The sequence below is a fragment of the Carassius gibelio genome, chromosome A19 (assembly GCF_023724105.1).
Source record: "Carassius gibelio isolate Cgi1373 ecotype wild population from Czech Republic chromosome A19, carGib1.2-hapl.c, whole genome shotgun sequence".
In the NCBI taxonomy this organism is placed as follows: domain Eukaryota; kingdom Metazoa; phylum Chordata; class Actinopteri; order Cypriniformes; family Cyprinidae; genus Carassius; species Carassius gibelio.
The window spans coordinates 2,191,105-2,204,298 of record NC_068389.1 but is presented as its reverse complement, the minus strand read 5'-3'; the positions used below and the strand labels follow the sequence as shown (position 1 = coordinate 2,204,298).

Here is a 13,194-nt window from a genome sequence, read left to right as displayed (position 1 = left end):
GGCGGTCTCTCATCCAAGTACTAACTAGACCTAAACCTGCTAAAATTCAGAGATCGGGCATTGACTCTTTTTTTTTTTTTTTTTGCAAGATTATTATATAATTCGTGAAAAATATCCAAAAATTTAAAGCACCTGGTATTCCCAGGCAGTCTCCCATCCATGTACTAACCTGGCCCAAACCTGCTTATATTCAGAGATCGGGCATTGACTTTATATTTTGCCAAATTTATTATATACTAAGTGAAAAAATTCCAAAAGCTTAAAGCACCTGGTATTCTTTGGCGGTCTCTCATCCAAGTACTAACCAGACCTAAACCTGCTAAGATTCAGAGATCGGGCATTGACTCTCTTTTTTTTTTTTTTTTTTTTGCAAGATTATTATATAATTCGTGAAAAATATCCAAAAATTTAAAGCACCTGATATTCCCAGGCAGTCTCCCATCCATGTACTAACCTGGCGCAAACCTGCTTATATTCAGAGATCGGGCATTGACTCTATTTTTTGGCAAAATTATTATATACTAAGTGAAAAATTTCAAAATAGCTTAGAGTACCTGGCATTCCCAGGCGGTCTCTCATCCAAGTACTAACCTGGCCCAAACCTGCTTATATTCAGAGATCGGGCATTGACTCTATTTTTTGCCAAATTTATTATATACTAAGTGAAAAAATTCCAAAAGCTTAAAGCACCTGGTATTCCTTGGCGGTCTATCATTCAAGTACTAACCAGACCTTAACCTGCTAAGATTCAGAGATCGGGCATTGACTTCTTTTTTTTTTTTTTTGCAAGATTATTATATAATTCGTGAAAAATATCCAAAAATTTAAAGCACCTGGTATTCCCAGGCAGTCTCCCATCCATGTACTAACCTGGCCCAAACCTGCTTATATTCAGAGATCGGGCATTGACTCTATTTTTTGCCAAATTTATTATATACTAAGTGAAAAAATTCCAAAAGCTTAAAGCACCTGGTATTCCTTGGCGGTCTCTCATCCAAGTACTAACTAGACCTAAACCTGCTAAAATTCAGAGATCGGGCATTGACTCTTTTTTTTTTTTTTTTTGCAAGATTATTATATAATTTGTGAAAAAAATCCAAAAATTTAAAGCACCTGGTATTCCCAGGCAGTCTCCCATCCATGTACTAACCTGGCCCAAACCTGCTTATATTCAGAGATCAGGCATTGAGTCTATTTTTTGCCAAATTTATTATATACTAAGTGAAAAAATTCCAAAAGCTTAAAGCACCTGGTATTCCTTGGCGGTCTCTCATCCAAGTACTAACCAGACCTAAACCTGCTAAGATTCAGAGATCGGGCATTGACTCTTTTTTTTTTTTTTTTTTTTTTGCAAGAATATTATATAATTCATGAAAAATATCCAAAAATGTAAAGCACCTGATATTCCCAGGCAGTCTCCCATCCATGTACTAACCTGGCGCAAACCTGCTTATATTCAGAGATCGGGCATTGACTCTATTTTTTGGCAAAATTATTATATACTAAGTGAAATTTTTCAAAATAGCTTAGAGTACCTGGCATTCCCAGGCGGTCTCCCATCCAGGCACTAACCAGGCCCAAACCTGCTTAGCTTCCTAGATCAGACAAGATCGGGCATAGCCAGGCTGGTATGGCCATAAGCGAAGACTGCTGCAAAGAGAAGGCTATTTAAAGATCAGCCAATCTACTCGCCAGTACATTATAAAAGTAGGAAAGAAACCCCAAAAGCTTAAAGCACCTGGTATTCCTAGGCGGTCTCTCATCCAAGTACTAACCTGGCCCAAACCTGCTTATATTCAGAGATCGGGCATTGACTCTATTTTTTGGCAAATTTATTATATACTAAGTGAAAAAATTCCAAAAGCTTAAAGCACCTGGTATTCCTTGGCGGTCTATCATTCAAGTACTAACCAGACCTTAACCTGCTAAGATTCAGAGATCGGGCATTGACTTCTTCTTTTTTTTTTTTTTTTGCAAGATTATTATATAATTCGTGAAAAATATCCAAAAATTTAAAGCACCTGGTATTCCCAGGCAGTCTCCCATCCATGTACTAACCTGGCCCAAACCTGCTTATATTCAGAGATCGGGCATTGACTCTATTTTTTGCCAAATTTATTATAAACTAAGTGAAAAAATTCCAAAAGCTTTAAGCACCTGGTATTCCTAGGCGGTCTTTCAACCAAGTACTAACCAGACCTAAACCTGCTAAGATTCAGAGATCGGGCATTGACTCTATTTTTTTTTTTTTTTGCAAGATTATTATATAATTTGTGAAAAATATCCAAAAATTTAAAGCACCTGGTATTCCCAGGCAGTCTCCCATCCATGTACTAACCTGGCCCAAACCTGCTTATATTCAGAGATCGGGCACTGACTCTATTTTTTGCCAAATTTATTATATACTAAGTGAAAAAATTCCAAAAGCTTAAAGCACCTGGTATTCCTTGGCGGTCTCTCATCCAAGTACTAACCAGACCTAAACCTGCTAAGATTCAGAGATCGGGCATTGACTCTTTTTTTTTTTTTTTTGCAAGATTATTATATAATTCGTGAAAAATATCCAAAAATTTAAAGCACCTGATTTTCCCAGGCAGTCTCCCATCCATGTACTAACCTGGCGCAAACCTGCTTATATTCAGAGATCGGGCATTGACTCTATTTTTTGGCAAAATTATTATATACTAAGTGAAAAATTTCAAAATAGATTAGAGTACCTGGCATTCCCAGGCGGTCTCCCATCCAGGCACTAACCAGGCCCAAACCTGCTTAGCTTCCGAGATCAGACAAGATCGGGCATAGCCAGGCTGGTATGGCCATAAGCGAAGACTGCTGCAAAGAGAAGGCTATTTAAAGATCAGCCAATCTACTCGCCAGTACATTATAAAAGTAGGAAAGAAACCCCAAAAGCTTAAAGCACCTGGTATTCCTAGGCGGTCTCTCATCCAAGTACTAACCTGGCCCAAACCTGCTTATATTCAGAGATCGGGCATTGACTCTATTTTTTGCCAAATTTATTATATACTAAGTGAAAAAATTCCAAAAGCTTAAAGCACCTGGTATTCCTTGGCGGTCTATCATTCAAGTACTAACCAGACCTTAACCTGCTAAGATTCAGAGATCGGGCATTGACTTCTTTTTTTTTTTTTTTGCAAGATTATTATATAATTCGTGAAAAATATCCAAAAATTTAAAGCACCTGGTATTCCCAGGCAGTCTCCCATCCATGTACTAACCTGGCCCAAACCTGCTTATATTCAGAGATCGGGCATTGACTCTATTTTTTGCCAAATTTATTATATACTAAGTGAAAAAATTCCAAAAGCTTAAAGCAACTGGTATTCCTTGGCGGTCTCTCATCCAAGTACTAACTAGACCTAAACCTGCTAAAATTCAGAGATCGGGCATTGACTCTTTTTTTTTTTTTTTGCAAGATTATTATATAATTCGTGAAAAATATCCAAAAATTTAAAGCACCTGGTATTCCCAGGCAGTCTCCCATCCATGTACTAACCTGGCCCAAACCTGCTTATATTCAGAGATCGGGCATTGACTTTATATTTTGCCAAATTTATTATATACTAAGTGAAAAAATTCCAAAAGCTTAAAGCACCTGGTATTCTTTGGCGGTCTCTCATCCAAGTACTAACCAGACCTAAACCTGCTAAGATTCAGAGATCGGGCATTGACTCTCTTTTTTTTTTTTTTTTTTTTTGCAAGATTATTATATAATTCGTGAAAAATATCCAAAAATTTAAAGCACCTGATATTCCCAGGCAGTCTCCCATCCATGTACTAACCTGGCGCAAACCTGCTTATATTCAGAGATCGGGCATTGACTCTATTTTTTGGCAAAATTATTATATACTAAGTGAAAAATTTCAAAATAGCTTAGAGTACCTGGCATTCCCAGGCGGTCTCTCATCCAAGTACTAACCTGGCCCAAACCTGCTTATATTCAGAGATCGGGCATTGACTCTATTTTTTGCCAAATTTATTATATACTAAGTGAAAAAATTCCAAAAGCTTAAAGCACCTGGTATTCCTTGGCGGTCTATCATTCAAGTACTAACCAGACCTTAACCTGCTAAGATTCAGAGATCGGGCATTGACTTCTTTTTTTTTTTTTTTGCAAGATTATTATATAATTCGTGAAAAATATCCAAAAATTTAAAGCACCTGGTATTCCCAGGCAGTCTCCCATCCATGTACTAACCTGGCCCAAACCTGCTTATATTCAGAGATCGGGCATTGACTCTATTTTTTGCCAAATTTATTATATACTAAGTGAAAAAATTCCAAAAGCTTAAAGCACTTGGTATTCCTTGGCGGTCTCTCATCCAAGTACTAACCAGACCTAAACCTGCTAAGATTCAGAGATCGGGCATTGACTCTTTTTTTTTTTTTTTTGCAAGATTATTATATAATTCGTGAAAAATATCCAAAAATTTAAAGCACCTGATTTTCCCAGGCAGTCTCCCATCCATGTACTAACCTGGCGCAAACCTGCTTATATTCAGAGATCGGGCATTGACTCTATTTTTTGGCAAAATTATTATATACTAAGTGAAAAATTTCAAAATAGATTAGAGTACCTGGCATTCCCAGGCGGTCTCCCATCCAGGCACTAACCAGGCCCAAACCTGCTTAGCTTCCGAGATCAGACAAGATCGGGCATAGCCAGGCTGGTATGGCCATAAGCGAAGACTGCTGCAAAGAGAAGGCTATTTAAAGATCAGCCAATCTACTCGCCAGTACATTATAAAAGTAGGAAAGAAACCCCAAAAGCTTAAAGCACCTGGTATTCCTAGGCGGTCTCTCATCCAAGTACTAACCTGGCCCAAACCTGCTTATATTCAGAGATCGGGCATTGACTCTATTTTTTGCCAAATTTATTATATACTAAGTGAAAAAATTCCAAAAGCTTAAAGCACCTGGTATTCCTTGGCGGTCTATCATTCAAGTACTAACCAGACCTTAACCTGCTAAGATTCAGAGATCGGGCATTGACTTCTTTTTTTTTTTTTTTGCAAGATTATTATATAATTCGTGAAAAATATCCAAAAATTTAAAGCACCTGGTATTCCCAGGCAGTCTCCCATCCATGTACTAACCTGGCCCAAACCTGCTTATATTCAGAGATCGGGCATTGACTCTATTTTTTGCCAAATTTATTATATACTAAGTGAAAAAATTCCAAAAGCTTAAAGCACCTGGTATTCCTTGGCGGTCTCTCATCCAAGTACTAACTAGACCTAAACCTGCTAAAATTCAGAGATCGGGCATTGACTCTTTTTTTTTTTTTTTGCAAGATTATTATATAATTCGTGAAAAATATCCAAAAATTTAAAGCACCTGGTATTCCCAGGCAGTCTCCCATCCATGTACTAACCTGGCGCAAACCTGCTTATATTCAGAGATCGGGCATTGACTCTATTTTTTGGCAAAATAAGTATATACTAAGTGAAAAATTTCAAAATAGATTAGAGTACCTGGCATTCCCAGGCGGTCTCCCATCCAGGCACTAACCAGGCCCAAACCTGCTTAGCTTCCGAGATCAGACAAGATCGGGCATAGCCAGGCTGGTATGGCCATAAGCGAAGACTGCTGCAAAGAGAAGGCTATTTAAAGATCAGCCAATCTACTCGCCAGTACATTATAAAAGTAGGAAAGAAACCCCAAAAGCTTAAAGCACCTGGTATTCCTAGGCGGTCTCTCATCCAAGTACTAACCTGGCCCAAACCTGCTTATATTCAGAGATCGGGCATTGACTCTATTTTTTGCCAAATTTATTATATACTAAGTGAAAAAATTCCAAAAGCTTAAAGCACCTGGTATTCCTTGGCGGTCTATCATTCAAGTACTAACCAGACCTTAACCTGCTAAGATTCAGAGATCGGGCATTGACTTCTTTTTTTTTTTTTTGCAAGATTATTATATAATTCGTGAAAAATATCCAAAAATTTAAAGCACCTGGTATTCCCAGGCAGTCTCCCATCCATGTACTAACCTGGCCCAAACCTGCTTATATTCAGAGATCGGGCATTGACTCTATTTTTTGCCAAATTTATTATATACTAAGTGAAAAAATTCCAAAAGCTTAAAGCACCTGGTATTCCTTGGCGGTCTCTCATCCAAGTACTAACTAGACCTAAACCTGCTAAAATTCAGAGATCGGGCATTGACTCTTTTTTTTTTTTTTTGCAAGATTATTATATAATTCGTGAAAAATATCCAAAAATTTAAAGCACCTGGTATTCCCAGGCAGTCTCCCATCCATGTACTAACCTGGCCCAAACCTGCTTATATTCAGAGATCGGGCATTGACTTTATATTTTGCCAAATTTATTATATACTAAGTGAAAAAATTCCAAAAGCTTAAAGCACCTGGTATTCTTTGGCGGTCTCTCATCCAAGTACTAACCAGACCTAAACCTGCTAAGATTCAGAGATCGGGCATTGACTCTCTTTTTTTTTTTTTTTTTTTTTGCAAGATTATTATATAATTCGTGAAAAATATCCAAAAATTTAAAGCACCTGATATTCCCAGGCAGTCTCCCATCCATGTACTAACCTGGCGCAAACCTGCTTATATTCAGAGATCGGGCATTGACTCTATTTTTTGGCAAAATTATTATATACTAAGTGAAAAATTTCAAAATAGCTTAGAGTACCTGGCATTCCCAGGCGGTCTCTCATCCAAGTACTAACCTGGCCCAAACCTGCTTATATTCAGAGATCGGGCATTGACTCTATTTTTTGCCAAATTTATTATATACTAAGTGAAAAAATTCCAAAAGCTTAAAGCACCTGGTATTCCTTGGCGGTCTATCATTCAAGTACTAACCAGACCTTAACCTGCTAAGATTCAGAGATCGGGCATTGACTTCTTTTTTTTTTTTTGCAAGATTATTATATAATTCGTGAAAAATATCCAAAAATTTAAAGCACCTGGTATTCCCAGGCAGTCTCCCATCCATGTACTAACCTGGCCCAAACCTGCTTATATTCAGAGATCGGGCATTGACTCTATTTTTTGCCAAATTTATTATATACTAAGTGAAAAAATTCCAAAAGCTTAAAGCACCTGGTATTCCTTGGCGGTCTCTCATCCAAGTACTAACTAGACCTAAACCTGCTAAAATTCAGAGATCGGGCATTGACTCTTTTTTTTTTTTTTTTTGCAAGATTATTATATAATTTGTGAAAAAAATCCAAAAATTTAAAGCACCTGGTATTCCCAGGCAGTCTCCCATCCATGTACTAACCTGGCCCAAACCTGCTTATATTCAGAGATCAGGCATTGAGTCTATTTTTTGCCAAATTTATTATATACTAAGTGAAAAAATTCCAAAAGCTTAAAGCACCTGGTATTCCTTGGCGGTCTCTCATCCAAGTACTAACCAGACCTAAACCTGCTAAGATTCAGAGATCGGGCATTGACTCTTTTTTTTTTTTTTTTTTTTTGCAAGAATATTATATAATTCATGAAAAATATCCAAAAATGTAAAGCACCTGATATTCCCAGGCAGTCTCCCATCCATGTACTAACCTGGCGCAAACCTGCTTATATTCAGAGATCGGGCATTGACTCTATTTTTTGGCAAAATTATTATATACTAAGTGAAATTTTTCAAAATAGCTTAGAGTACCTGGCATTCCCAGGCGGTCTCCCATCCAGGCACTAACCAGGCCCAAACCTGCTTAGCTTCCTAGATCAGACAAGATCGGGCATAGCCAGGCTGGTATGGCCATAAGCGAAGACTGCTGCAAAGAGAAGGCTATTTAAAGATCAGCCAATCTACTCGCCAGTACATTATAAAAGTAGGAAAGAAACCCCAAAAGCTTAAAGCACCTGGTATTCCTAGGCGGTCTCTCATCCAAGTACTAACCTGGCCCAAACCTGCTTATATTCAGAGATCGGGCATTGACTCTATTTTTTGGCAAATTTATTATATACTAAGTGAAAAAATTCCAAAAGCTTAAAGCACCTGGTATTCCTTGGCGGTCTATCATTCAAGTACTAACCAGACCTTAACCTGCTAAGATTCAGAGATCGGGCATTGACTTCTTCTTTTTTTTTTTTTTTTGCAAGATTATTATATAATTCGTGAAAAATATCCAAAAATTTAAAGCACCTGGTATTCCCAGGCAGTCTCCCATCCATGTACTAACCTGGCCCAAACCTGCTTATATTCAGAGATCGGGCATTGACTCTATTTTTTGCCAAATTTATTATAAACTAAGTGAAAAAATTCCAAAAGCTTTAAGCACCTGGTATTCCTAGGCGGTCTTTCAACCAAGTACTAACCAGACCTAAACCTGCTAAGATTCAGAGATCGGGCATTGACTCTATTTTTTTTTTTTTTTTGCAAGATTATTATATAATTTGTGAAAAATATCCAAAAATTTAAAGCACCTGGTATTCCCAGGCAGTCTCCCATCCATGTACTAACCTGGCCCAAACCTGCTTATATTCAGAGATCGGGCACTGACTCTATTTTTTGCCAAATTTATTATATACTAAGTGAAAAAATTCCAAAAGCTTAAAGCACCTGGTATTCCTTGGCGGTCTCTCATCCAAGTACTAACCAGACCTAAACCTGCTAAGATTAAGAGATCGGGCATTGACTCTTTTTTTTTTTTTTTTTTTTTTTTGCAAGATTATTATATAATTCGTGAAAAATATCCAAAAATTTAAAGCACCTGGTATTCCCAGGCAGTCTCCCATCCATGTACTAACCTGGCCCAAACCTGCTTATATTCAGAGATCGGGCATTGACTCTATATTGTGCCAAATTTATTATATACTAAGTGAAAAAATTCCAAAAGCTTAAAGCACCTGGTATTCCTTGGCGGTCTCTCATCCAAGTACTAACCAGACCTAAACCTGCTAAGATTCAGAGATCGGGCATTGACTCTTTTTTTTTTTTTTTTTTTTTTTTGCAAGATTATTATATAATTCGTGAAAAATATCCAAAAATTTAAAGCACCTGATATTCCCAGGCAGTCTCCCATCCATGTACTAACCTGGCGCAAACCTGCTTATATTCAGAGATCGGGCATTGACTCTATTTTTTGGCAAAATTATTATATACTAAGTGAAAAATTTCAAAATAGCTTAGAGTACCTGGCATTCCCAGGCGGTCTCCCATCCAGGCACTAACCAGGCCCAAACCTGCTTAGCTTCCGAGATCAGACAAGATCGGGCATAGCCAGGCTGGTATGGCCATAAGCGAAGACTGCTGCAAAGAGATGGCTATTTAAAGATCAGCCAATCTACTCGCCAGTACATTATAAAAGTAGGAAAGAAACCCCAAAAGCTTAAAGCACCTGGTATTCCTAGGCGGTCTCTCATCCAAGTACTAACCTGGCCCAAACCTGCTTATATTCAGAGATCGGGCATTGACTCTATTTTTTGCCAAATTTATTATATACTAAGTGAAAAAATTCCAAAAGCTTAAAGCACCTGGTATTCCTTGGCGGTCTATCATTCAAGTACTAACCAGACCTTAACCTGCTAAGATTCAGAGATCGGGCATTGACTTCTTTTTTTTTTTTTTTTGCAAGATTATTATATAATTCGTGAAAAATATCCAAAAATTTAAAGCACCTGGTATTCCCAGGCAGTCTCCCATCCATGTACTAACCTGGCCCAAACCTGCTTATATTCAGAGATCGGGCATTGACTCTATTTTTTGCCAAATTTATTATATACTAAGTGAAAAAATTCCAAAAGCTTAAAGCACTTGGTATTCCTTGGCGGTCTCTCATCCAAGTACTAACCAGACCTAAACCTGCTAAGATTCAGAGATCGGGCATTGACTCTTTTTTTTTTTTTTTTGCAAGATTATTATATAATTCGTGAAAAATATCCAAAAATTTAAAGCACCTGATTTTCCCAGGCAGTCTCCCATCCATGTACTAACCTGGCGCAAACCTGCTTATATTCAGAGATCGGGCATTGACTCTATTTTTTGGCAAAATTATTATATACTAAGTGAAAAATTTCAAAATAGATTAGAGTACCTGGCATTCCCAGGCGGTCTCCCATCCAGGCACTAACCAGGCCCAAACCTGCTTAGCTTCCGAGATCAGACAAGATCGGGCATAGCCAGGCTGGTATGGCCATAAGCGAAGACTGCTGCAAAGAGAAGGCTATTTAAAGATCAGCCAATCTACTCGCCAGTACATTATAAAAGTAGGAAAGAAACCCCAAAAGCTTAAAGCACCTGGTATTCCTAGGCGGTCTCTCATCCAAGTACTAACCTGGCCCAAACCTGCTTATATTCAGAGATCGGGCATTGACTCTATTTTTTGCCAAATTTATTATATACTAAGTGAAAAAATTCCAAAAGCTTAAAGCACCTGGTATTCCTTGGCGGTCTATCATTCAAGTACTAACCAGACCTTAACCTGCTAAGATTCAGAGATCGGGCATTGACTTCTTTTTTTTTTTTTTGCAAGATTATTATATAATTCGTGAAAAATATCCAAAAATTTAAAGCACCTGGTATTCCCAGGCAGTCTCCCATCCATGTACTAACCTGGCCCAAACCTGCTTATATTCAGAGATCGGGCATTGACTCTATTTTTTGCCAAATTTATTATATACTAAGTGAAAAAATTCCAAAAGCTTAAAGCACCTGGTATTCCTTGGCGGTCTCTCATCCAAGTACTAACTAGACCTAAACCTGCTAAAATTCAGAGATCGGGCATTGACTCTTTTTTTTTTTTTTTGCAAGATTATTATATAATTCGTGAAAAATATCCAAAAATTTAAAGCACCTGGTATTCCCAGGCAGTCTCCCATCCATGTACTAACCTGGCCCAAACCTGCTTATATTCAGAGATCAGGCATTGAGTCTATTTTTTGCCAAATTTATTATATACTAAGTGAAAAAATTCCAAAAGCTTAAAGCACCTGGTATTCCTTGGCGGTCTCTCATCCAAGTACTAACCAGACCTAAACCTGCTAAGATTCAGAGATCGGGCATTGACTCTTTTTTTTTTTTTTTTTTTTTTTGCAAGAATATTATATAATTCATGAAAAATATCCAAAAATGTAAAGCACCTGATATTCCCAGGCAGTCTCCCATCCATGTACTAACCTGGCGCAAACCTGCTTATATTCAGAGATCGGGCATTGACTCTATTTTTTGGCAAAATTATTATATACTAAGTGAAATTTTTCAAAATAGCTTAGAGTACCTGGCATTCCCAGGCGGTCTCCCATCCAGGCACTAACCAGGCCCAAACCTGCTTAGCTTCCTAGATCAGACAAGATCGGGCATAGCCAGGCTGGTATGGCCATAAGCGAAGACTGCTGCAAAGAGAAGGCTATTTAAAGATCAGCCAATCTACTCGCCAGTACATTATAAAAGTAGGAAAGAAACCCCAAAAGCTTAAAGCACCTGGTATTCCTAGGCGGTCTCTCATCCAAGTACTAACCTGGCCCAAACCTGCTTATATTCAGAGATCGGGCATTGACTCTATTTTTTGGCAAATTTATTATATACTAAGTGAAAAAATTCCAAAAGCTTAAAGCACCTGGTATTCCTTGGCGGTCTATCATTCAAGTACTAACCAGACCTTAACCTGCTAAGATTCAGAGATCGGGCATTGACTTCTTCTTTTTTTTTTTTTTTTGCAAGATTATTATATAATTCGTGAAAAATATCCAAAAATTTAAAGCACCTGGTATTCCCAGGCAGTCTCCCATCCATGTACTAACCTGGCCCAAACCTGCTTATATTCAGAGATCGGGCATTGACTCTATTTTTTGCCAAATTTATTATAAACTAAGTGAAAAAATTCCAAAAGCTTTAAGCACCTGGTATTCCTAGGCGGTCTTTCAACCAAGTACTAACCAGACCTAAACCTGCTAAGATTCAGAGATCGGGCATTGACTCTATTTTTTTTTTTTTTTTTGCAAGATTATTATATAATTTGTGAAAAATATCCAAAAATTTAAAGCACCTGGTATTCCCAGGCAGTCTCCCATCCATGTACTAACCTGGCCCAAACCTGCTTATATTCAGAGATCGGGCACTGACTCTATTTTTTGCCAAATTTATTATATACTAAGTGAAAAAATTCCAAAAGCTTAAAGCACCTGGTATTCCTTGGCGGTCTCTCATCCAAGTACTAACCAGACCTAAACCTGCTAAGATTAAGAGATCGGGCATTGACTCTTTTTTTTTTTTTTTTTTTTTTTTGCAAGATTATTATATAATTCGTGAAAAATATCCAAAAATTTAAAGCACCTGGTATTCCCAGGCAGTCTCCCATCCATGTACTAACCTGGCCCAAACCTGCTTATATTCAGAGATCGGGCATTGACTCTATATTGTGCCAAATTTATTATATACTAAGTGAAAAAATTCCAAAAGCTTAAAGCACCTGGTATTCCTTGGCGGTCTCTCATCCAAGTACTAACCAGACCTAAACCTGCTAAGATTCAGAGATCGGGCATTGACTCTTTTTTATTTTTTTTTTTTTTTTGCAAGATTATTATATAATTCGTGAAAAATATCCAAAAATTTAAAGCACCTGATATTCCCAGGCAGTCTCCCATCCATGTACTAACCTGGCGCAAACCTGCTTATATTCAGAGATCGGGCATTGACTCTATTTTTTGGCAAAATTATTATATACTAAGTGAAAAATTTCAAAATAGCTTAGAGTACCTGGCATTCCCAGGCGGTCTCCCATCCAGGCACTAACCAGGCCCAAACCTGCTTAGCTTCCGAGATCAGACAAGATCGGGCATAGCCAGGCTGGTATGGCCATAAGCGAAGACTGCTGCAAAGAGATGGCTATTTAAAGATCAGCCAATCTACTCGCCAGTACATTATAAAAGTAGGAAAGAAACCCCAAAAGCTTAAAGCACCTGGTATTCCTAGGCGGTCTCTCATCCAAGTACTAACCTGGCCCAAACCTGCTTATATTCAGAGATCGGGCATTGACTCTATTTTTTGCCAAATTTATTATATACTAAGTGAAAAAATTCCAAAAGCTTAAAGCACCTGGTATTCCTTGGCGGTCTATCATTCAAGTACTAACCAGACCTTAACCTGCTAAGATTCAGAGATCGGGCATTGACTTCTTTTTTTTTTTTTTTTGCAAGATTATTATATAATTCGTGAAAAATATCCAAAAATTTAAAGCACCTGGTATTCCCAGGCAGTCTCC

General features: G+C 37.7%; 9 pseudogenes; all 9 read right to left on the bottom strand.

Moving 5' to 3' along the window:
* Positions 1 to 1,523: 1,523 nt before the first annotated feature.
* On the bottom strand, positions 1,524 to 1,642 carry LOC127937199 (uncharacterized; annotated as a pseudogene).
* A 1,063-nt stretch (positions 1,643 to 2,705) lies between these two features.
* Positions 2,706 to 2,824, bottom strand: LOC127936343 (uncharacterized; annotated as a pseudogene).
* Positions 2,825 to 4,583: 1,759 nt separating this feature from the next.
* Positions 4,584 to 4,702, bottom strand: LOC127936342 (uncharacterized; annotated as a pseudogene).
* Positions 4,703 to 5,480: 778 nt separating this feature from the next.
* On the bottom strand, positions 5,481 to 5,599 carry LOC127936340 (uncharacterized; annotated as a pseudogene).
* Positions 5,600 to 7,640: 2,041 nt separating this feature from the next.
* On the bottom strand, positions 7,641 to 7,759 carry LOC127937197 (uncharacterized; annotated as a pseudogene).
* A 1,359-nt stretch (positions 7,760 to 9,118) lies between these two features.
* Positions 9,119 to 9,237, bottom strand: LOC127936099 (uncharacterized; annotated as a pseudogene).
* Positions 9,238 to 10,017: 780 nt separating this feature from the next.
* LOC127936339 (uncharacterized) lies at positions 10,018 to 10,136 on the bottom strand (annotated as a pseudogene).
* Positions 10,137 to 11,199: 1,063 nt separating this feature from the next.
* On the bottom strand, positions 11,200 to 11,318 carry LOC127937196 (uncharacterized; annotated as a pseudogene).
* Positions 11,319 to 12,677: 1,359 nt separating this feature from the next.
* On the bottom strand, positions 12,678 to 12,796 carry LOC127936098 (uncharacterized; annotated as a pseudogene).
* Positions 12,797 to 13,194: the final 398 nt, after the last annotated feature.